This window comes from Lactuca serriola, chromosome 5, assembly GCF_051521515.1.
Source record: "Lactuca serriola cultivar US96UC23 chromosome 5, Lser_US96UC23_V15, whole genome shotgun sequence".
Lineage (NCBI taxonomy): Eukaryota > Viridiplantae > Streptophyta > Magnoliopsida > Asterales > Asteraceae > Lactuca > Lactuca serriola.
In genome coordinates, this window is record NC_136412.1 from 46191384 (window position 1) to 46216343 (window position 24960).

The 24960-nt window shown below is 38.6% G+C and overlaps 1 long non-coding RNA gene across 1 annotated transcript; it reads right to left on the reverse strand.

Annotated features, from left to right (window-relative positions):
* Positions 1-13195: 13195 nt before the first annotated feature.
* On the reverse strand, positions 13196-16692 carry LOC145052400 (uncharacterized). The gene is made up of 3 exons (XR_013684057.1): positions 14835-16692; positions 14360-14445; positions 13196-14244 (listed from the first exon to the last, which is right to left on the reverse strand). It is a non-coding gene; the product is annotated as an uncharacterized LOC145052400 (long non-coding RNA).
* Positions 16693-24960: the final 8268 nt, after the last annotated feature.

A 24960-nucleotide genomic window follows, 5' to 3' on the forward strand; every position in this document is an offset into this window, starting at 1 on the left:
AAGCGGGGACCCGAATTCACATGGGAACGCGAAGATCAGATGAAACAAAAGTACCCTCATCTCTTTCATGTTCACTAGTATCTTTACTACTTTAAATTTCGGGACGAAATTCTCTCTAACAGGGGGATGATGTGACAACCCGATATTTCAACTCTTTGTAACGACCAAAATGGGTCAAGTATTGTAACCACTTCTGAAAAATAAAAATTTACTTTCATAATAAAATGTATAAATAAGTTCTACTTAATTTCCTTCTATGATTAAATGTCTTTGAACCATGATCGTACGTGAAAAGAACGCCCAAATCCGACTTCATATAGCGAAGTTATGAATTTTCTAAGAAATTCCTTAAACACGATGGATTTTTAATAAATAATAAAAAAATAATTTTGGAATTTGCCGACGGAGTCTAAACGAAAGTTGTAGAGCGTAGTCTCACCTACGCGAGGATATAAAGACCATCGAAAACGGAGTTCGTATGAAGAAGATATGGATTTTTGAAGTTTATTAAATGAATTAATTATTTATTTAATTCAAAATTCGGATATTATCCGAAGGGGAGTCAGCATCCTCCTCCGAAGTACGCGCTGCGTACCCCCGTACGCCCCACGTAACCGAGAGGATTGGCCTCCGATCGTCCACGTCGCGCTATCCGAAGGAAACCGACCCGTCCGAAGCCCCGACCCGTCCGACCCGACGTCCCATCCGACCCGCCGTCCCATCCGACCCGCGTACCCAGCAACCCGTCCCATCCGAACCGAGGCAGTCGAGGCTTCGGTCATGCATGACGTACGCGTACGCGCTGCGTACGAGCGTACGCCTCGCGTACCGAGGCAGACCAGCCTTACTATAAATAGGATGCGAGGGTTTCCAAAGAAAGGGTTCATTTCTCTTCTCTCTCTCTCAACTTTGCCTCGTTTTCCGTGTCCGTTCAAACCCGAAGCTCTGGTCTTTTTGGCTCAAGTCCTGAAGGTCGATTTTACTCCCGAGATTCCCGAGAATCCCGAGGAAAATCCGTTTCCCGAGACGAAACTCTGCCCGGTTTTCCATCTCGCTATCTCCAAAACATTCAAGTGAGTTTCATACCCCTTAATCAACCGTTTTAATTATTCTAAATACCTTTATATGCTTTCAAGGGGGGAATTACAAGTAAAACACACGAGTATTATCGTGTGTTACATAAAGAAACTCTTTTATATACTGTTATATATTCAAATCACATGCGATTTATAAACATTTAAAGGAACTTTTATATATATATAACATATGTCACAATAGCATTTTACCTTTTAAATATAATGTTGTTGTAATGCATGTATAAACTAAACTGTTCTTAGATTTTTCTTGTCTATCCTAGACTCTACACCAAAAATCTATACTTTCATAAACAAGTGATTCCTTTTCTCAATATTTCTAAACAAACAAGACACGCTTTTTGGAAACTATAATAGGTATAGTTTTACGAACAGATTTCTAACTCTTATGTACTAGAAACATATATTTCAAGAAGATTACTTTCGTATACAAGAACAAACGTAACATTTTAACAAGTAGATCTGTTTTATACCACGGATTTGTGAGACACTAACTTCATGTACGTTCGAGTACACATTTCAAGTCCTGTATTATATACCAGAATCCCTTGGAGGGGGAGCATGGTGTTTGTGTATAGATCTATACGGGCTTGACAACCCGCGCCCTGACTGTTAGCTGCAGTCCACCGTTTGGGGTGACAAACGTCATAACATTCCAACGCCTGAAGAACGTTGTGTATAGGCATTCAGAGTCAATAGTATGGTTATAAAACTCACAAGGGGTATTAAAAATGCATTGATTTACAAGGTTTTCAAACTCATTGGTTATTTTACATATACATACATTTTGGAAACAAACATTGGTCTTGAGTGAAGACTACTTTTATACTAGTAGAAAATATAGGATTTTCTAAACACAAATAAACAAAGATAAAACATTTCATCTCATTCAAACATTGTCACTTAAATACTTATGAAATTCACCAGCTTAAATGCTGATCTACTCTTTCAAAATTTCTTGTATGTCCCAGGGATTCAGTAATTTCAAGTACTAATATGCTTTTGAAGAAGAGATGCTGCGGCGCCAGTTTAATCTCGTATTTTTGACATCATATTGTAATTGAGTTTTGAACATGTAACTTTTGACAAATGTAAACTTTCAATTATATATATGATGGTTGTATTGCTTTCTTTACTATGTATTCATTTGTTACGTTACCACATGAAGTCATCCGCCCCCGAACGTTTCCGCCGTTCAGGTTTGGGGGTGTGACAACAAGTTAAATCATGGATAAGGACGAGTAAAGGGTAGGGACTCGACGAGTTGACGGACCAACTTGGCGAGTCGGGTCAACTGGAAGTTGACTTTAACTTGGACTTGGTTAGGGGTAAAACATTCATTTTAACCTAAGAGTAGATATCTGATTATGACTGAGTGTTTTTTTGGGGATTATAGCCGGAGGATATCCGGAGCAGCAACAGACAGAGGTTTCAAGCGCCGATTATCAGCAGCTACTTGTACGAGGTGAGTTACCTTCTAGTAGGGGTGGGTCTAAGGCCACAATGCCGGCCCACCAAAGAGGAATATTTAGGAGATGATTGTCTTTGTGATAATTATCTTGGTCTGGTTATGTGCCTTGGTTATGAGGTTTATTTGTATGATATGTTATATGTATAGTAGGGATTAGCTCCCTAATAGTGGTCCCTAGGACCGAAGGGTAGGTCAGTACCTGGATATGCCTGATTGTATGTCTATATCTTGATGTTGTATGCTAGTGGTAGAGGATGGAATAGTCCCCAATTACCGGTTGAAAGATACCGATGATGATTATCGGTTGAAAGATACCAATGGAAGTTACCGGTTGAAAGATACCGATGGAAGTTGCCGCTTGGAAGATACCGACGATGATTACCGGTTGAAAGATACCGATGATGATTACCAGTTGAAAGATACCGATGATATTGTATGATATGTGGTATGATGGGGGAACTCACTAAGCTTTGTGCTTACGGTTTTCAGTTTTGGTTTCAGGTACCTCTTCGACTAAGGGGAAGGAGCCGGTGGCGTAGCATCACATCACACACACACACACATGATTCCGCATCGGACTTTCTGGGATTGTTCTATGATTTTCATTATTTTTGATGACATGGTTTGGGACACAAAATTATGATTTTGTAATGTGTTGCTTTACTGACAATGTTATGGTAAGATGTTTTAAAAATTATTAATCCAAAAATGAAATTTTCGGGCTTGAATTTTGGGATGTTACAAGTTGGTATCAGAGCCCTAGTTTGAGTGATTCGGACACACCCTCAAGGGTGTCTGGACTCAAATCGAGGGACTACAAGATTTTTACAAGGGAAAATGGTTTTCAAAATTCTAAAAGGGAAGGATTTTAAGAAAGACGAAGTGTGTGATGGATGCGACCGGCCAGGCTCAAGTAAGTTTTCCCCTAGATACCCATACTGGCTATGTTATGTTAGATGGGTTTGATTCGGAAAATTGCATGCTAGAATAGGACTAAGGATCTAGGAGGATGCCTTGTGTGCCTGATATATGATTCTGAGAATTGCATGCTAGTTAGGGCTAAGGGTCTAGGGAGGATGCCTTATATGCTTGTTGTATGAGCTGTATGCTAGGACTGTTTAGTCAGCAATAGGAAGGCCTGTGTAGGTTATGCCTGATTTGCTTACCCAATGCACGAATGCTGCTTACTTTGTGCTATGGGGATTCCGACCATCTTCAACAAGCTAAGGAACGGATATGTAATAGTATCTGCAAGCTAGTTAGGGGGAGGTAGTGGGGACTCCTAGTGCAGTTGATGGCAGAGGGTAGGTCGGAGGGTGGCCTAGGGAATCCTAGGATAAGGTCAGTGGAAAGGGTATGGGAAAATGGGACTTGGTGAAGTCGAAGCAATCCTTGAGGAAAGTACGGGTAGATGTGGAGGGTAGTATGGGCCCGTACTACTGAAAGCAGAGGACCCGTACTCGAATCAAGGAGGGCCTAGATGGAACCTGGAAACTTGAAAAGTGTGTGAGACCTCTAAAAAGTATATGTGACCCTGTCATTCGTATGTTTATTTTCAGAATGGTGGTCACACGACATGGAGCAGGAGGTTCAGGATCTGGGTCAGGATCGGGATCGGGCGCAGGGTCCGAGTATGTGGATGATGGGTTACGCGAATTCATCGTGTCCAAGATCATGAGGGGTATCCTTGATGCGACGCCGGTTATCTTTGAGTTGATCAAGGAAGGGTTCATTGAGCTGATGGAGGATCGCCTCAGGGCGTTCAGGAGCAACATGACAACCAACCAGTCAGGATCACGCACATTGTCAGACTTTGTCAGTTGGTGACTCTCTGGGAGCCTCGGTTTTTGAGGCTATGACCTGGTCAGACTTTGTGACCAGATTCAGGGCGGAATTTGCGCCAGCTGTGGAGCTTCAGCAGCTGCCCAGGGAGTTCTTGGACATGAGACAAACTACGGAGACTGTGGCAGAGATCACCGCCAAGTTCCGGGAGAGGGCATTGCTGGTACCCCAGTATGCGGGGGATGAGGACATGAAGAGGACCTGCTACCATGACATGCTACGAGCTGACATCCGGGAGCATGTCAGTTTCTCAGCTTTCCCTACCCTGGATTCCATGATTTCTAGGGATAGGGAGAGGGAGATTGATCTGGAGCACATCCGGAAGAGGAAGGCAGTGGAGGGGCTGACGTTAGGGGCTTCGGGGAAGAAGCCCAAGGGATCCGATGGTAGGCTGAAAGGCCAGTCAGGGTGGGACCGTTGTGGGAAGTGCGGTCGGTCACACGAGGGAGTTTGTCACACTGGGCCGGGTTCAGGCTGCTATAAGTGTGGCAAGGATGGCCATTTTGGCAGAGATTGTACTGCCCCTACTCCTGCAATTCAGATATCTGACCTGATTTGCTTTCATTGCAATCAGAAGGGCCATAAAAAGGCCAATTGCCCTGATTGACAGCAGCAGTAGCGGCGCCGGCAGTGGTGCGGACTCCAGCGATAGCACGGGTTGTGGATGACCGAAAGGCCAAGTTAGAGGCTCCAGTGGTTCGGAGCTGAGCATTTCAGCTGACAGCCGAGGAGGCACGCGCTGCACCCGATGCGGTGACGGGTATGATTTCTTATCTTATGCATTTATGTTATCTCGCTGTGATTTTGATATTTTATGTGCCTTGCTTAGGATCGTTCCATGTGAACGGTATCCCAGTTCAGGTGTTGTTTGATTCGGGTGCCACTCGATCATTTGTCTCTCTTGCGCTTAGCAAGAAGTTTTTGGAGTCTTCGGGCATGTTGGATTGCCCTCTAGAGGTCGAGATTACAGACGACCGATTGGTACGAGCGTCAGAGGTCTCTATCGGGATTGTGTTCTGAGGTTGTTCGAGGAACCTTACCTGGTGGACTTGGTTCCCATACCTATGCGGGGGAACAAGGTTATTATTGGTATGGATTGGCTGAGCCCCAATGGGGCAGTGATCGAATGCGCGCAGCAGTCAGTACGGATTAGGACCCCTAGTGGGGGAGAGCTGGTGGTTCAGGGCGAAAGGCCACAACGAGGACCATCTTTATGTTCGGCAGCGAGGGCTAGACGCTACCTCCAGCAGGGTTGTGCAGGATATGTCTCCTACGTTATGGATACCCGGGAGGCGAGTAGGGCAGCGGTGGCGATGTGCCCGTTGTACGGGAGTTTGAGGACGTATTCCCCGAGGAGTTGTCCGGGGTACCTCCGGAGAGACAGGTGGAATTCAGAATCGATCTGGTCGCTGGTGCGGCTCTGGTAGCCAAGGCGCCGTATTGGTTGGCTCCTCCTGAGATGCAGGAGTTGTCTACGCAGCTGCAGGAGTTGTTAGACAAGGGATTCTTTAGACCGAGCAGTTCACCTTGGGGAGCCCTGATTCTGTTTGTGAAGAAAAAGGACGGGTCGCATCAGATGTGTATAGATTATCGGGAGCTGAATAAGGTGACGGTGAAGAGCCGTTACCCACTCCCGAGGATCGATGATCTCTTTGATCAACTACAGGGAGCATCTTGGTTCTCCAAGATTGATTTGCAATCAGGGTATCACCAGATGAGGGTCAGAGAGGAGGATGTGCAGAAGACTGCCTTTCGGAACCGTTATGCTCACTATGAGTTTGTAGTGATGCCTTTCGGGTTCACCAATGCTCCTGCCACGTTCATGGATCTCATGAACCGTGTGTGCAGGCCGATGATGGATCGGTCTGTGATAGCTTTCATCGATGACATCTTGGTCTATTCCAAGACACAAGAGGAGCACGAGGAGCATCTGCGAGAGGTTCTGGAAACCTTGAGATGGGAGAACTTGTATGCTAAGTTCTCCAAGTGTGAGTTCTGGTTGTGCGAGGTGCAGTTTCTTGGGCACCTTGTCAACCAGTACGGGATTTTGGTAGATCCGGCCAAAGTGGAGGTCGTGATGAGATGCGAGGTTCTGAGGTCTCCATCTGAGATTCAGAGTTTCCTAGGATTAGCCGGCTACTATCGGAGATTCATTCAGGATTTCTCCAAGATAGCCGTACCCCTGACTAGGCTAATGAGGAAAGTCGTGGTCTTTTGTTGGGGGCCTGAGCAGCAGGCTGTATTCGATACATTGAGACAGAGATTGTGCGAGGCGCCAATCTTAACCCTGCCAGAGGGAATGGAGGATTTCGTCGAGTACTGTGATGCGCCCATCTCGGGTTTGGGCGCAGTATTGATGCAGAGAGGGCATGTCATTGCTTACGCTTCGAGGCAGGCGAACTACCCGACGCATGATTTGGAGCTGGGGGCTGTTGTGTTCGCCCTCAAGATTTGGCGTTATTACTCTATGGGGTTCGTTGTACGATTTACTCGGACCACAAGAGCCTCAGGTATCTCATGGACCAGCCAAATCTGAATATTAGGTAGTGTCAGTGAGATCCTCTACCACCCAGGCAAGCCCAATGTGGTGGCCGACGCGCTTAGCCGCAAGGCAGCGCCGATCAGGGATATCTGTCTGAGGATTTCAGTGGTGACTATTGGAGCGGATTCGGGAGGCCCAACAGGAGGCCATGAGGGAGGAACATCGGAAGAGTGAGCGGATTGTGGGGAAGGTTTCCTCCTTCGACTATGACAGCCGGGGATTACCGACACTACACCGTAGGGTGTGGGTTCCGTACCATGGGGGTGTGCACCAGGTTCTGATGGATGAGGCACACAAATCTCAATTCTCCATTCATCCTGGGGCGAAGAATATGTATAGGGATCTTCGCCTGGACTATTGGTGGCCCTGCATAGCGGGATGTAGCATGGTACATGGAACGGTGCTTGACCTACAGGAAGGTCAAGGCCGAGCACCAGAGGCCACATGACAAGATGCAACCGTTGGATATTCCGCTGTGGAAACGGGAGGACATTACGATGGATTTTATCACAAAGCTTCCCAGGACTGCGCGAGGGGTGGATTCGACTTGGGTCATCGTCGATCGACTGACCAAGAGCGCTCATTTTATTCTGATTCAGGAGAGCATCTCGGCCGAGAAGCGGGCCGACATCTATATCAGGGAGGTGGTTGCGCGGCACGGGGTGCCAGTGTCGGTGATTTTAGACAGAGATGTTCGGTTCACTTCCAGGTTTTAGAAGAAGTTTCATGACGAGTTGGGTACTCGTCTTCATTTTAGCACCGCCTTCCACCCGCAGACAGATGGTCAGAGTGAGCGAACCATCCAGACTTTGGAGGATATGTTGCGGGCGTGTGTCTTAGATTTCGGAGGTAGTTGGGATACTTACCTACCGTTGGCTGAATTCTTGTACAACAATAGTTATCACGCAAGTATCGATCGTCCTCCCTTGGAGATGCTGTACGAGAGGAAGTGCAGGACCCCGATATGTTGGGGCAAGGTTGGCCAGAGGGTTATGTGGAGCACCGAAGTAGTGCTCAAGATGACAGAGAGGATTCAGCAAGTCCAGAGCAGGCTTCAGACTGCGCAAAGCCGGCAGAAAAGTTATGCCGATAAGCGCCGATCAGACTTGGAGTTCCAGGTCGACGATATGGTTCTCCTGAAGGCGACGTCATGGAAGGGTGTCATCCGATTCAGGAAACGGGGGCAAGTTGGGCCCCAGGTACATTGGACCATTCAGGTTCTTAGCCAGAGTGGACAAGGTGGCGTATAGGCTGCAGCCGAACTCAACCAGAACCTTCCACGTCTCCCAGCTGCGGAAGTGCCTGGTGAACGACTCAACAGTGGTACCCTTAGAGGATATTCAGGTCGATGACAGCCTGAATTATATTGAGCAGCCAGTGGTAATCCTCGACCGGAAGTCGAAGGATCTGAGGAACAAGAGGGTGGAGCTAGTGAAGGTGCAATGGCAGCACCAGAAGGGCTCGGAGTGGACTTGGGAGTCGGTGGATGAGATGATGGAGCATTACCCGAAACTTTTCCAAGAGTAAGCTGTAGACTTCGAGGACGAAGTCTAAAATAAGTAGGGGAGATTTGTAGCACTCGGTTCTTGGTATGTAACATTTTTGGTCTGGGACTCGGCGAGTTGAAGGCCCAACTCGTCGAGTAGGAGTGAGATTGGACACGTGGCTTAAGTGATGGACTTGTCGAGTCTGCGGCCAGACTCAACGAGTAGGCTCTGACTGGACAAAACCATAATCTAAGGGTTTGCACCCTATTTAATCATCTCGTTCAGCCACCACTCGTCCCTAATGCTCCCAAAGACCCTCCATAGCAAACCCTAAGTGTTTTGGTGCAAGATCTAAGGCTTTTGAGTGATTTTTGTGGGTTTTGACCTCAAGGAAGAAGGAAGAGCATAGAAGGATCAAGAGGAGGCTGAACGATTCGAGTTTGGTTCATCATTTGCAGTCTTTGAAAGGTATAAAGTATGTACCTTGCTTGTTTATTTGTTAGATCCCTTTTTGGGGAAGATTTAGGGCTTTTAAGCCATATCAGGTGACCAACCATGATTTGTAAACATGGTTGGGGGTCAATACTTCGGATCTAGCACTTGGGAAGAGTCACAAGACAGATTTGGGTTGCTTTTGCACCTAAGGAAGGCCCCATGCAACAAAAGAGCTATTTTAGAGCCTTTTTGGCTCAAAAGTCCCATGCATGCACGTAAAGTTCGTAACATTACATGCTAGATCGAGCTTAGGGGCTTGGATCTATCATTTGGACAAGTGTTGTACATCAGAAATCGAGGATTTAGGGTGTGGATGTCATCGACTCGGCGAGTCCGTTCTTGGGACTCGACGAGTCCAAGGCTTTGAGTCCCATATTTGTTGAGGGTCAAAAGAACTCAGTTGAGTGTTAGAAAGGTTGTAGCAGGATAGAAGTAGTGACCCAACGCATTGGACTTAGTTTTAGACCTGGAGTTAATGCGACTCGACGGGTGCTAGAACAGACTCGGCGAGTCCAAGGGAATCTTCTTATGTATGAAGAGGAACTCGACGAGTTGTTCATACAACTCGACGAGTCAAGTTTAGGACTTGTTCATCAGATGAAGGTGAACTCGACGAGTTGGATGAAGGATCATTGATGTTCGTAAAGAAGGGGAACTCGTCGAGTCATTGCCAAACTCGACGAGTTGAATCATGGATAAGGACGAGTAAAGGGTAGGGACTCGGCGAGTTGACGACCCAACTCTGCGAGTCGTGTCAATCGGGAGTTGACTTTGACTTGGACTTGGTTAGGGGTAAAACATTCATTTTACCCTAAGAGTAGATATTCGATTTTGACTGAGTGTTTTGTGGGGATTATAGCCGGAGAATTTTCAGAGCAGCAGTAGACAGAGGTTTCCCGCACAGATTATCAGTAGCTACTCGTACGAGGTGAGTTACCTTCCAGTAGGGGTCGGTCTAAGGCCACAATGCCGGCCCACCAAAGAGGAATATTTAGGAGATGATTGTCTTTGTGATAATTATCTTGGTCTGATTATGTGCCTTGGTTATGAGATTTATCTGTATTATATGTTATGTGTATAGTAGGGATCAGTTCCCTGACAGTGGTCCCTAGGACCGAAGGGTAGGTCAGTACCCGGATATGCCTGATTGTATGTCTATATCTTGATGTTGTATGCTAGTGGTAGGGGGTGGAATAGACCCCAATTACCGGTTGAAAGATACCGATGATGATTACCGGTTGAAAGATACCGATGTAAGTTACCGGTTGAAAGATACCGATGAAAGTTACCGCTTGGAAGATACCGACGATGATTACCGGTTGAAAGATATCGATGATGATTACCGGTTGAAAGATACCGATGATATTGTATGGTATGTGGTATGATGGGGGAACTCACTAAGCTTTGTGCTTACGGTTTTCAGTTTTGGTTTCAGGTACCTCTTCGTCTAAGGGGAAGGAGCCGGCGGCGTAGCATCGCATCACACACACATGATTCTGCATCGGACTTTCTGGGATTGTACTATGATTTTCATTATTTTTGATGACATGGTTTGGGACACAACATTATGATTTTGTAATGTGTTGCTTTACTGACAATGTTATGGTAAAATGTTTTTAAAATTATTAATCCAAAAATGAAATTTTTGGGCTTGAATTTTGTGATGTTATATATATATATATATATATATATATATATATATATATATATATATATATATAACAAACTGACCTTAACTATTGATCGATTGATGGAATCACAAATAACTGATACTTATTGTTACAGCTTTCTTTTCTTTCTTCAAAGTGAGGTATGAATGTTTACAAGTTTCTTATCTTACTTCATAGTGTAACCTAGTTAGAGTAAAATTACTTATATACCCTTATATTATCTAATACTAGTCAGAATGGAATGTCATTAAGTTTGGATCTTGATCTTGAATAATATCTAGTCCCAACTCGATCGAGTCTTGTGGTATATGCTCCAAATTTAGCAGAGAATCCAATATATTTGAAGCATAACAAGGATTCCATGTAACTTGTTTTCTCCTTTATTGTCCTGATTATTCTATTAGAATTGCAACTTATATTGCTAATTTAGAATGTTGTTTGCATTTTGCCAAAAATTAAAATGTGATATATACTCTCTCAGAATAAATGGTAATTACACTTTGGATTTAAGGATTCTTCTAGAATCTTTGTTTGCTTTTTTTGTAATATATATATATATATATATATATATATATATATATATATATATATATATATATATATATATATATATATATATATATATATCAAAATGCCATTTATTCTGATAGAATATAATATCATGAACTTCTATTTAACAAAATGAATTAATAATTTGTATTTTATTGGGTAACCGGTAATACTAGTGAGTAATGTATTTGTTACTCTTTTAGAATGGCTTGAAGAAGAAATCAAAGATCAGAATCAAGTCAATTCTTTGGACCATTGAAGAAGATTAAATGTATTTGTTTAATAATTATATATTTAAGAATGCTATTTTCTACTAATTTTATTTATTTTTGATGATATTCTCTTAGACTATGTATAATTATATTAAAATGTATAAGACTATTATTTTGTAAGAATAGATATGCATTTGTCTTTAAGTTCAAATGTCTATAAATATTTATAAGAATGTTGTTATTATTCAACTGGGGTTCATTTTTTTATTCTTTAATAATATTGTAAAAGAATATCATGCTAACAAAATAGCATTCTGACAGAATAAAATTAGTTATGATTCCAAATTACGTTTCAAATTAAATTAATTTATAGAAAAATAAGATTTTTTAAATCAAGAGAATTAATTGTCCCCTAAAATTTTAAAATTCCTTTTTTAAATTTATCTTAATTGACTAAAGTAGCCTTACAATGAATTTAGATAATGTTTTTGTATTATCTATAATTTAATAATATTTATTAATTACTTACTTAAAATAACTAAAATGATTGATTCTCATTCAACTTTACTTGCACAGACTCAAAAACATAGTAATCTAAGTGTATATATATATATATATATATATATATATATATATATATATATATATATATACATACTAGGTGTGAGACCCATGTAATTCATGGGTTTAATTAAAAAAATAAATATAAAATTTTAACAATTTGAAAAGTTTGAATTTATAAGAAAAATAAGAAAAATTTGAATTATTAAAATTAATGAAACTTTAATGTATTGAATACATTACATATATAATCTTTTTCTAATAAATACTTTACATATATATTACCTTACACATTAAATGTGGAATATTAATTTAATAAAATGAAAAATACAATAAAATTACAAGTGGAAAATAGAAAAATTAAAAATTCTAGAAAATGTCATGTGTCCAAATGAAGGAGAAGAGGACATGTGGCAAAAAAACCTTCATTTATTATAGTGTATATATATATATATATATATATATATATATATATATATATATATATATATATATATATATATATATATATATATATATATATATATATATATATATATACTAGGAAACTCATTCACGGCCCTAAAAAACTGACTAGTAAACTAAGTAATTCCAAGGAAAACCTGTTTCTGAGCCAAGTTGATGAAGAGAAACGGCAAGTTGAAACCAAGACACCACAAATCCTTTGGATTAAGAAAAAAAAAGAGCAGGAATGTAGTAAAGAAATGGAGTTATGATCCATTCCATTTCATGCGAACAAAAAAAATACTAACTAAATGTCTTGATTTCAAATGGTTGGATAGTTGTTTCAGTTGCCTAAAAATCAATTATGTCTTCAAAGATGTCATTTCAACTTTTCAAAGGCTTAAGATGCAACTGAAATTAAAAGATATAACCTAAAGAAACTCAATTCAGTCGTTTGTTTCACATTAATGGAATGTCTCATAAATAACAATGTCGACAACAAATGGATTTTCCAAAGACTAAATGACCATTTTCTATGAAATCTAAGTAAAACGTGTTTAGACAAATCATATGACAGATTCATATGTGGCTAAGATCTGTAAATGATCAAACAAAGAGGATACATCTTCCATAATTACAAACATACCGGTTGCATTGTAAAAAGAGAAATTAAAAATTTCTTTTGATAATATAACCATCTAATTTGCCTCGACAAGATGTGGATAATCTAAACTTTACTTGAATCCAACCAGAAAGATGCAAACTCATCATCACGACCTATAAAAATTAATCAAAACTTTATCACCAATATAAGAAAACTGAACGTTAAAAGGGCAGATTATGTAATTTACTTTTACAAACATCATTTACATTTAAAAACCCATTTGAGTTTGGTTCACATAACTGTTCAGGACAAGCAACCAAGAAAGGTTCAAAATGTATTGTAGAAAATAAAGTGACAAAATGGATCATTCCATCCAAGAATTCCATCAAACAGTTAATTAGTTTGCATGATGTTATCCCAATAACTGGTTCCACATGTGAAACTTCAAACACAAATTACATAACTTAGTTATACAATTTCCACAAAGCATAACCTTATATTTCAAAAAGCGAAGGCCAAATTTGGATTATATTAACTGAAATAAAAGCTAATGACAATAATGCACCATTATAACTCCATTTTCTAATAAGAGCGGTAATCATCCGGGCAGTGCATTCTCCTTTATCAAGTATGTCGCCTGTTGCTTTCTTCATTTATCTCTTACGCATGGAATATATTATATAGGTTCATCCAACCTCAGATGAGATGAAGACTAATTTGGACATTATTAATTCTTCAATTAAAGAAGATGCCTAGAATCCTTACCACCCTTGCACGACTTTCTGGTCCTCATTCAACTGGAAGTAGGAAATAGATCCCTCAAAATCCAGATCTTTGAGCAATTAGCAACTAATCTTTAAGTCATCAGAAGCACCAATTGATGTTTCCTCATCACGATCATACATGCATGATGTGAAAGACTCATGATTGAGGTTCAAATTTAGTACTATACATACTATACATGAAAGTAACTCAAAACATCCAAAAGTCTAAAATGATTGTTTATATATCTTATCATATTTAAAAAATTGAAGTTCAATTTATTTCAAAATTATAACCCAATGATAAAAATAAGTTATTTTATTAATTTAATGATTAAAAAAAATAAGCACTACGTAATACCCAATAGCTCCAATATACCAACTTTAATGGATACTGGACTTGTAAGCTGCAATGACTCAAAATTATAGATATACAATTACTACCAAATGAGAATTCAAGAAACTCACAGACAATTTTGATGGAATGGTCTCAAACTTGGGGATTTCAACACCTTTATGGAGAGAGGGGAACAAACAATCAAACTTTATTCTCTTAATAAAGTGCAATTCTTTTTTTAGGAATCTAGGGAATTATAAAATAAACATACTTAAAAAAGCATGACATACCATCATAAATTCTTAGTAAGAATTAATTATGCCAGATCCAAGTTATTGCTCAAGTTGTAGGTTCTTAGGTTCTCGACTTATGGTGCCTAAAATACACAATATAACTAATCACATGGGATTAATATCATATTAGATTAACACCAAAATGCAATAAATTTGATTTTCTTGGGTAGACGCTACTAAATTGAAGATTTCCACTATTTCCTTGAAAGCAATGAAACATAGTAGTAATAAATAATTGCAACAAAAACATGATAAGTCAAACCTTCTAACAAATGACATCAAATTGAAATGTCATCTTACAATTATGTACCTTAATTTACTAAATTACATGTTCATATGAGTACGAATCTAGAAACTATGAACGATTAAAGCATTCAAACCGGTGGAAATTCAATGTAATAGAAAAAAGGAACTGTTATAAACACATTGCTATTTTATGTGTAACCCAATGAAAAAAAGGAACTTTTAATACCTTGAATGTTGCATCCCTCTTCTTCTATGTTTTCTACCAGTATAATCTACACCCTCACTGCTTGCACATTGAAACTTCATCTTTCAGTTGGCACTCCGATCAGAAAGTAAGGTTCACTAACATACACAATCTCCACGTATATGTACAAAAGAATGGGTATCATAATCTGAAACATACTCAGTGACATAAATACAGTTCTATCCCCCAAACTATAATAGTTGTAACTCTCCCCTTCTTGCTTTTAACTAATTTTCTTCACTATAAAAGGGAAGATAAAGTTCATCTTAATGATGCGTCAACCAAACACCAACACAAACATAGAAAAAATTGTACATAAAGCAACAAGAAAGACAAATAGCAAGATTGTTTCCAAATCATATGGATTCCAAGGTGGGTCCATTTCAATAGTGAACCAATTTATTGACCATAAGAGTTGGTTTATCCTTTTCATCGAACAACTGATCTATGACCATCAAATAAACTTTGATTATCATTTAAAATTCTAACAAGTTGCAACAATTCTATTTTTTTTTCAAATAAATAATCCAAGAAAATTAATCAAAGAAAAAGTATATAAGTGGATGATCTAAAAACCTTTAGATAGAACTTACCGAGAGATGGTTGTATATATTGATATGTTTAAGGTTTGCCTTGCGGATGTGAGAGAAGGATCAGTGGCATAACTTCAAATCAATTAACCTTAAGCTATAGTTCAAGCTTTGGTTCTTCAATTAATTAGAAACACAAAGTTCTACTTTCCTGATAAGGCGGTAACAAGCATTATTAGCTACCTGGACTCCGGCGACCCAGTTGGCCCAAATTGCGACGACTTCAGCTGATGTAGTGATATGAGGCCACAAAACAAAGAAGGAGGTGGTGGAAGAGGAAATGATGTTAGAAAAGAGAGAAAGTGACTCACCTTTAGGCATGTAATTGAGGTGGTGGTGTGAAGGAGGCAAACAGCTGATGCAGTATAAGTTACAAAGAATAGGCAGTTGAAGCAAACCCATCTTTGAAGGCTCTTATGTAAGAAAGGTTAAAAATGTCCGCCCACGGTTCTTATTGGAGGATTTTAAGCACCTAATCGACGTGTATCAAATTCCACTCAACAGACAATAATTAACACATACCTCTGTTTCTCTTCATCTGATTTGAGATACGTTCAAAGAATGTTATCCATATTTATTCATACCAAACCTAATAAATTACTCATTCAACAACCCTGTTTGCTTCAAATAACAAAGATTATGAAAAACCCTTTTTCAAATTTTTACAATAATCAAATATACATTTAAGCCTCCAAAGTAGTCACATCTCTTTTCCCTAAGTGTACTTACATTGGAATACATAATGCTTGTGTTGCAAATTATCAAGAACAGAAGGTTGTGGTTTGTATCAAGAAACAACGGAAGAAGGATATGCCGGTTGTCAGCTGTCGCAGTGTTGGGGGTGTAGTTTATTGTACATACGATATTGAGAAGAGTTTTCTCAAAATTTCAGAAGTTGGAGCCATGGATAGTGGTTGTGTGAAGTAGAAAAAGCGTTTTTGAAATATAAAGTAAAACAAACAAGAGAGGCGGTGGTATAGTATATCAGTGGAAAAACATGTCTAGTGGCATCTGGCAAGGCTATAAACCAGGAGGTGGCAAATCTAGAGGAAAACCACCGTGAAGTCTTTTGTTAATGATCAGAAGTTTATGATGGAAGCTATGGGCGGCAGCAACCCTCTAATTGGAAGATGATGGTAAGCAAGCAGGCACATTGGTGGCACAAGGAGGCACCCAAGCTGCTCATTGTCGTATACGTTAAAAATAGCCGACTTCGTCTTTCTATTCTATTCGGGAGATAAGCAAGGACAGAAACAACTCATCGACGTGGACCAAAGCATAAATCTGTTATATATATATATATATATATATATATATATATATATATATATATATATATATATATATATATATATATATATATATATATATATATATATAAATGTTTATAAATTCCTTTTGAACTAAATGTTTCTATGTATGTATTTAATAATGTGTTTAAATGAAAAAAGAGCTTTAAGACATTTTTTAAGGTATGAAAATATATAAATACATATAAAAATGTATTTAAGTATACGTATAAATATGTTTAAAACGTATTTCTTTAATAATATTATTAGTAACGAATTTAAAAAAGTAATATATTTATTGTCATTTTTAATAAAATAATAAAAATAATAATAATAGTAATAAAAATAACAAGTTTTTTTTTTTTTTTTTTTTTTTTTTTTTTTTTTTTTTTTCAGAAAAATCAAAATATTTTGGATAAGTTTATAAAAGAATCATAAATTAATTTGTTACCGGTTATAACCGGTATAAAATATTCATAATGCAACTTTTTGCTGATTTTTAGGATTTTTTTTATATAAAAAAAATTAATTTAAGAATAAAACGTAAATTTGGCCAAAATTTTGATATTTTACGAGAAATTTTCCTTTTTTTCTTTAGATTAAGGCCATATTTTTTCTTTTTCAGGTATTAAGGTTCTTTGTTTTGTCATGAGTGCAGAGGACTATTTAGCTCACGAAATCTTATAGAATGAACTAAAATCATTTAAGAGAATTGAAATATAAAAGAATTAGAATATGAAACAAATTTAAACATGATAAATTTGGCTTCAAGGTGGTAGTCAACGCCAACAAAATAAATAACCCTAAAGCTTATATACTAAAATAATGTATAGTAGTAAAGAGATCAAACTTATGGAGATTGATTCAATTTATTACTCAATGTAAATCTCTTTGTAAAATACTTGTAAAATGACAATAAAAGTAAAATGGTGGTTTTAGTCTTTTGATATTTTTAAAGAAAACTAGAGTTAAACTAAGATTTAAAGTACACAATTAAACAAAAGCAAGAGTTTGATGTAAAATCAATGAGACATTTGGTAAATACATCATTAGAATCCTAGGTGCAATACTTGTTATAAATTCCTAATTTGGCTATAGTAATCCAAGAAATTTGAGATTACCTAGACTTTTCTTAGTTATTGAAATAGCTATAGCAGCTCATAACATATTTCCTTAGTTAAAGTCATAATTTCCATTAAGCATGTAATTAGTGAAAGTTAACTAGCATTAAGAACCAAAAAGTCACAAAATCCAAGAGGAGTCAAATGCTTTCACTACCATGTTGGAGAAAATATTTTTATGATTATGTGATGTGAAAACTATCATAATAACCATTTGTTGCTTGCTAATTTGAAGATCCATTACTTAATCAAGAAATTAGCCAACTAATCACTACATAAACATCTAAACTCATGAATAAGTACATATAAGTAGCAAGAAGAAGTTAAGACGTAAAACACTTTCATAAAGATCTATGAACAAGTTCATGAAGTTCTTTAATATTCAACCAAACATTCAAGGAATTTCACAAAAGTCAACCAAGATTAATTTAGCCTAGCATGGCTAAAATCAAGAAAACAAAATAATACTTAAGAGTACCAAACATATAGCAAGAATCAAGAGCAAAATGATGATGTTCTTCAATTGTTCTTGAGACTTCAAAATACAGAGAAAAAAGCCCCGAAAATCAGATGTGAAGAAGTGAGGAAAAATGGCATACCAACTTTCCCCATATAGCATTAAAACAAGAATTATGAAAATTTCCTTTTAGAGACTTGCGCGACCCGCCTGTTGCTACGCGGCAAGCCCGTGCAGGTGGTGCTGATTTGGGCTCTTTTGAGATTTGAGCCTCCAAATCTTTAACCCACCGTCCCAGATTGAGTCCAATATGTTTGTATTACTCAATTCTTTATTTTTTTCAATTTAAGCCCAATTTTGTCTTCTCCAAATCATTAAAAGCCTGTGTACTCGCCCGATCATTTTAATCCCGAATGCATAAAAGTTTCACCACTTTCTTTTAAGCATAAGCCCAACTTCTTCAATGCTCCATCCATCAATAACCCACTCTATGCATCATCTCCACTAGTTTTCAAGCCCATAATCATTATTTTCCTCCATGTCTAATTGCTTCCCAAAGGTCCCGAACATTTCCGGTCCACTAGCCTCCTTGAAATTTGCAATTATGCTCCTAAAACTAGAAGGTACTCGAAATAGTCATCAAATAACAAAAAGGAAAACATGCATGATGATTAGATAAATTATGAATGAAATATGCTAAAATAAACTATGAAAAAGAAGTAAATAAAATGAAACTATAAAATCACCTCAAGCTTGAACCTTACGTGTCCTCAAGTAAGACAAGACTAAAATGAACTTGGGATGAAATATCTAAAAAAGAATGGACAAAACCATAGAACCTGGTCAAAGTTACTCAACATGATCTGAGTTGATCTTGCTATTATCTCAAGGTGTTTTCATCCGATTGACATTGGTACCATAAACTACAACCCAACACAACTCATTCAGGGGAGTAATGAGGGAAGCTCAATCACAACCCCAATGGAACATGCATACAATGAAAAACCTCTATAGTAGGGAGAGAGTAGATGGATGGGCTCAGATGGAGCTCTTCTTTAAGTGTACACTCTTATCATGAAAGTTGTGTGAGTTCACGTGTAGCAACCCAAAAATCAAGGGTAAAAATTTCATTTTTCATTATAGTCAAACACAAATGTTACTTAATCCAACCATTCAAAAACATTGCTTAATTTAAAACATTTATAAGAGTTACATCCTAAAATCTCATAATGTGTAAAACACGGGTGTGTGCGCTACGATCAAGCCGGTCCCTTCCTTTCCAAACTGATGATACCTAAAGCCATAAACAAAATTGTAAGCACGAAGCTTAGCAAGTTCCCCAGAGCATACCCCACATAATCACATAAACCATGTAAATCGCATATACCGTACATATACACATATATGGATGCCATGTAAACCCTCCAAGGTCTTATACACATAATCACATAAATCATATCAACTACACAAGCCATGCATATAAACATATAGGGATGCCATGCAAACCCTCTAAGGTCTTACTCCGGGTGCCATAGGAACCCCCTCATGGTCTTAGCCCACTGCCATGGGAACCCCCACATGGTCTCCACCAGCTACCAATCAAACCATATATTCAAACATATAAGCTGAACGTGCAAACATATAAGGATGCCTTGGAAACCCTCTAAGGTCTTACACCAGGTGCCACTGGAACCCCCACATGGTTTTAATGTACTGCCATAGGAACCCCCACATGGTATCACAAACATATAAGGATGTCATGGAAACCCTCCAAGGTCTTTCACCGGGTGCCTTAGGAACCCCCTCATGGTCTTAGCTCACTGCCATGGGAACCCCCAACTTGGTCTTAGCCTGGAATGCCATGGGAGCCCCCACATGGTCTGATATCCAACTGCCTCGGGAAACCCCGGGGGTCTTCCATGCAAGTATCATAGAGACTGCTAGCATATCACATATCACATAAACAACAAGAATAACACATATCACATAATGGGCCATGGGAACCCCGACATGGTCTTAACTAACTGTCATGGGAACCTCCACATAGTCTTCGCATAAATACATAACATACTGACAACACATTCACAAGTAACCACTACATGCAAGAGTCACGACGACAACTGGCATACTATGTACAACTAATTGCCATGGGAACCCCCACATGGTCTTAACTAATTGCCATGGGACCCCCACATGGTCTTCAAATAAATACACAATGTATCGATAGCACATTCACAATAATCTAGACAACTAAATAAATGGGTCGGCATTGGTGCCTTCGACCCATTGGTATGGTGAGAGACTCACCTCACACTGTCGAAGTCCCGCAAATAAAACTCTAGCTGTTGACAGATTCCTAAACGTCAACATCAAAACAACACCCAATTAATAATTGGGTTCCAATACATAACCATTAGTCCATGTTTGGGGTAAAAGACTACTTTACCCCAACCTAGTTTGGTCCAAGCCCAAGGCCCAAACACACACTCTGAAGGCCCAAAAACTAATCAATGAATAGAGGCCTGATTTTCAAAATTGGGCCCAAACCTCTACATGGTCTTATCTTAAGGCCCAATCATTTATTCTAGTCCATAAATTTGGCATTCCGATGGTCCAATATCTCATAATCATCAAGGCCCAATTATGGCCCATCTATGGCCCAATTTTCCAAATTAGGCCCAAGCCTTTCCAATGGGCCTTATCCTAAAGCCCAATCCAAATATTCTAGTATATATACTTGTTCTTGGATGGCCCATTAATAACCCAATCACCAAAGACCAACAGGAAGGCCCAACTTAAGGCCCAACCAAAATTAGGGTTTCTCACATGAAATAATGATTAGGGTTAAGTGTTCTTACTTAACCCATTAAGGAATTAATACATTTAACTCCAAGACTGCCTTAAGTTAATTACAAAGGATTATTAATTACTATTTTAAGTCTAGTAAACAATTCCAGTGCGGGTCCCGATCAATCCCAAAACTCACATTTTTATAATTAGGGTTTTGTAAACCCTAATTAGGGTTTCCAACCCAATCGCTTGCCAATTAGTCAAATGGTTAGGCTTTTAGGACAACTAGGGCTTCATTGGGTCAATTAGGGTTAAACAAGCCGGGCACCACCCACTACCACCTCGGGTAATGGTGGTCAATGGCGGCTCACGGTGGCGGCGGCCACCTCTTGGTGATGGATATGATTTTTGGCTAAAAAAATGTCCAAGCATCCCAAAATAACAATTACACACACAAAAGCACACAACTACCCAAGGTGGCGGTTGAATGGCGGCGTGATGTGGTAGCCACCACCTCATGGTGGTGGTGGGGGTTTTCTTCAGATTTACCGGCCATAAATACATTTTTACAACATCAAACTACTAAACCCACACAATAACATCATAACACACACACACACAGAGAAAATAACGCAGACACCCACACTTAGCCACCCTTATGGCGACAGGTGGTGGTTGGAGGGTGACAGCCACTACCTCATGGTGGTGTTGATGGCTTCACTTTTACATTTCTAGTCAAAATAAACACACCCACGCGCCTTTTGATTGGAGGATGAAACCAACCACCCACCTGGTGGCATATGGCGACGACAGTTGCCTGAGATGGCGGCAACAACAACGGCTAACGGCGGTAACAATGTAATAGTGGAAAGGAGGTGGCGGACGGCAACCGAAGCATAGAAAGGTAGTCACTTAGGACAGCAACATCAATGGACGTAGCACCAGTGAAACGGAGAAGAAGGTAGAAGAAGAAAAAGAAGAATACAACGGTCCTTGCGGTTGCACACACGTTGCCGACAACAGCGGATGTTGAAGGAAAAGAAGAAGAACGGTCCTTAGAGTAGGTTTCTCGACGGTGGTTTCTTGGTGGCTGCTAACTGATGATGGCGGCTTACTAACCTAAGGTTAGGGTTTAGAGTAGGTGACAGGTTTATACCCGATCATATGATATCTTTGGCCATAATTTGCTTTCAGTTCCTGCCTCCAGATTCTTTTCAACTTGAACCCATTATTTACCAAATAACCCCCATCTTTAATAATTCCTTACAATTCAAGTCCCAGAAGTTACCATTTAACCCTCAACATTCCAAAATCCTTTCAATTTAACCCTCAACATTCTAAAATCCTTTCAATTGGGTCCTTACCCTCGGTGGGAGTGATGACTTGAGAGTGACAAGGTATAGTGACGCCAACTTTCAGACCGACAGAGATAATTTCCGCTCTCATTCGGGCTATGTATTTACCCTAAATGGAGAAGCAGTAACTTGGAAAAGTTCCAAACAGGAGACTGTAGCTTACTCAACATGCGAATCAGAGTACACAGCAGCAAGCGAAGCATCGAAGGAGGCGATATGGCTTAAGAAATTCATCGGAAACTTTGGAGTTGTACCAGCTATAAAGGAGCCTATGGAGATTTTTTGTGACAATGAGAGTGTGGTTGCCTTAGCCAAGGAACCGAGGGATCATGGCAGATCCAGACACATCGACATAAAATATCACTTCATAAGACATCAGATAGAAGAAGGACTCCTCGTAGCAAAGAGGGTATCGTTAGAGGAGAACCCAACAGATCCCTTTACGAAGGGACTGAGTAGGGTTAAGCACTTGCAACATGCGACGAGCATTGGGCTGAAGGACGATATTAGTTTTAATGATTAGATAGTCGTTCAGAAACTTGTAATAGATAAAATGTAATATACATTTGATGATTAAATAAAAGGACTTTTATTTATGAGTAAAGTTACTATCTTGTGTCAATTGTTTACTAATGTTTCATTTTGCATGTTTTGACTTCCAGAATAATAAAATTATTCAAACTATCGACAGTCGATCGTACTTTGGAAGTAGGTATTGAGGCAAGACTGCCATGAATTTGGCTTGTAGATTGTCTAGAGGTTTTAGACATGACAAAAGATTGCTAAAATATTCATAAGTGCTCATAAGGTCTGAGTATTGGATTAAACCCACACTCACATGAATCACTTCATGGAATTTATCACCAGTGATTGTGAGAAAATAATATCATATAGTCTTCAACCCGAGATGTATGAGTTGTTGACTATGAGTTGGTTGTACATTGATAGTGCGAAAATGCATTAGTAACTTGATATTATAAAGCTTGCTATTGTGTATAATTTAACGAGTAGTTAGTACAAGCATATAAGTCAAAGTTTATCTGTTCCTTTTATCCTTGGAGGATTAAAAGTGATATCTTGGGCCCCTCGATGATTTTGTTTTGACTTATGTGCTGGGCCCGGTCAGAACTCAACGGATGTGTTCAATTAAGTTCTATGTCAAACAAATCAAAAATCGGGAAACAAACTGTTGGACAATAAGTATGACTATATTCCATGTATTTGTCCCCACGATATCTTGAAGAGCTGAGGATTATATGATCCCTCATCTAAAATGGCACGTCAGAGTTCGACAACGGCTTTTAAGAGCTAAGATTGCTAGTCGGTTTTAAGTCGTACTTGTAGTTATAGTTATTAGACTGATCCAAGTGGGAAATTGTTGGATTAGGTGTCTAAGCCCATAACTATAATTGGTATGTACTTGACCCGAGAGTAGCATGGACCATTTTGGGTTGCATTCACCAGAACAATCTGATAGGATGGATATTTGAGAAAAAGGTTTATTATTTAATTAGTATTGATCAAGAATTAATTTGGAATTAATTTAGTGATCAAAGGAGACTAATTAAATATATAGGGTCTGATTGTGTAAATCAATGATACATATAGGTTGGGCTAATAATCCATGTTTGATTTGTGACGGGTTAAGCTTATGAAAGGATCCATGAAGTGTTAGTCCATTACAAGCCCAAGTGTAAGAATTAGGTTTTACAAGTAACCCTTGAAATTCTACACCATATATATATATATATATATATATATATATATATATATATATATATATATATATAACCCCTTGGCCTAAAATTGGGGACACTAGTAATCTTAGAGATATAATAGCCGATTTTGAGTGCCTCATAACCTCTCTCTCATTTCTCCAATTGTTGGTGGTGTTTTGTGAACCATTTTAGGCATCACATTTGAGGTGCTAAGTTCTTAAAGGCCAAATACAACAAGCTACAACAAGAGATATTCTTCTAACTAGTTTTATGATTCATATACCAAATTTTGTATGCTAGTTTAGACTTCATGCTTTGGAAACAATTCTGCAGGTATAATTAGAGAAAACTTAGATTCAAAGCATTACGGTTGCATGTGCACCATAAAGCTGTTATATGTGACATTCCCATTTTCACGGCTAGAAAAGACCAATTTTGTTTATGCTTTCTTTAAAAATCAGAGTAATATTTTAAATAAAAGTGTTGCGGAATTTGTTCCCAAAATAAAATATGATAAAGATTAATCAAAGCATTTCCGAAGAAATGTATTTCATTAAAAACCTCGGAATGTCATGTTCGATACAAATCAAAAGCATAAACAGTACAATATAAGCCTTACAACATTTATTCATATCTATAGGCCTATAATCCGTAATCCCTCATCCAAAACATCACATCTATTCTCGATTGCCACTACCTGTAATAAGAGAAACTGAGTGGGTCAGGCTTGGGAGCCTGGTGAGCACATATGGTTTTCAACCCACAATATATATGTTATTTAATTTCAT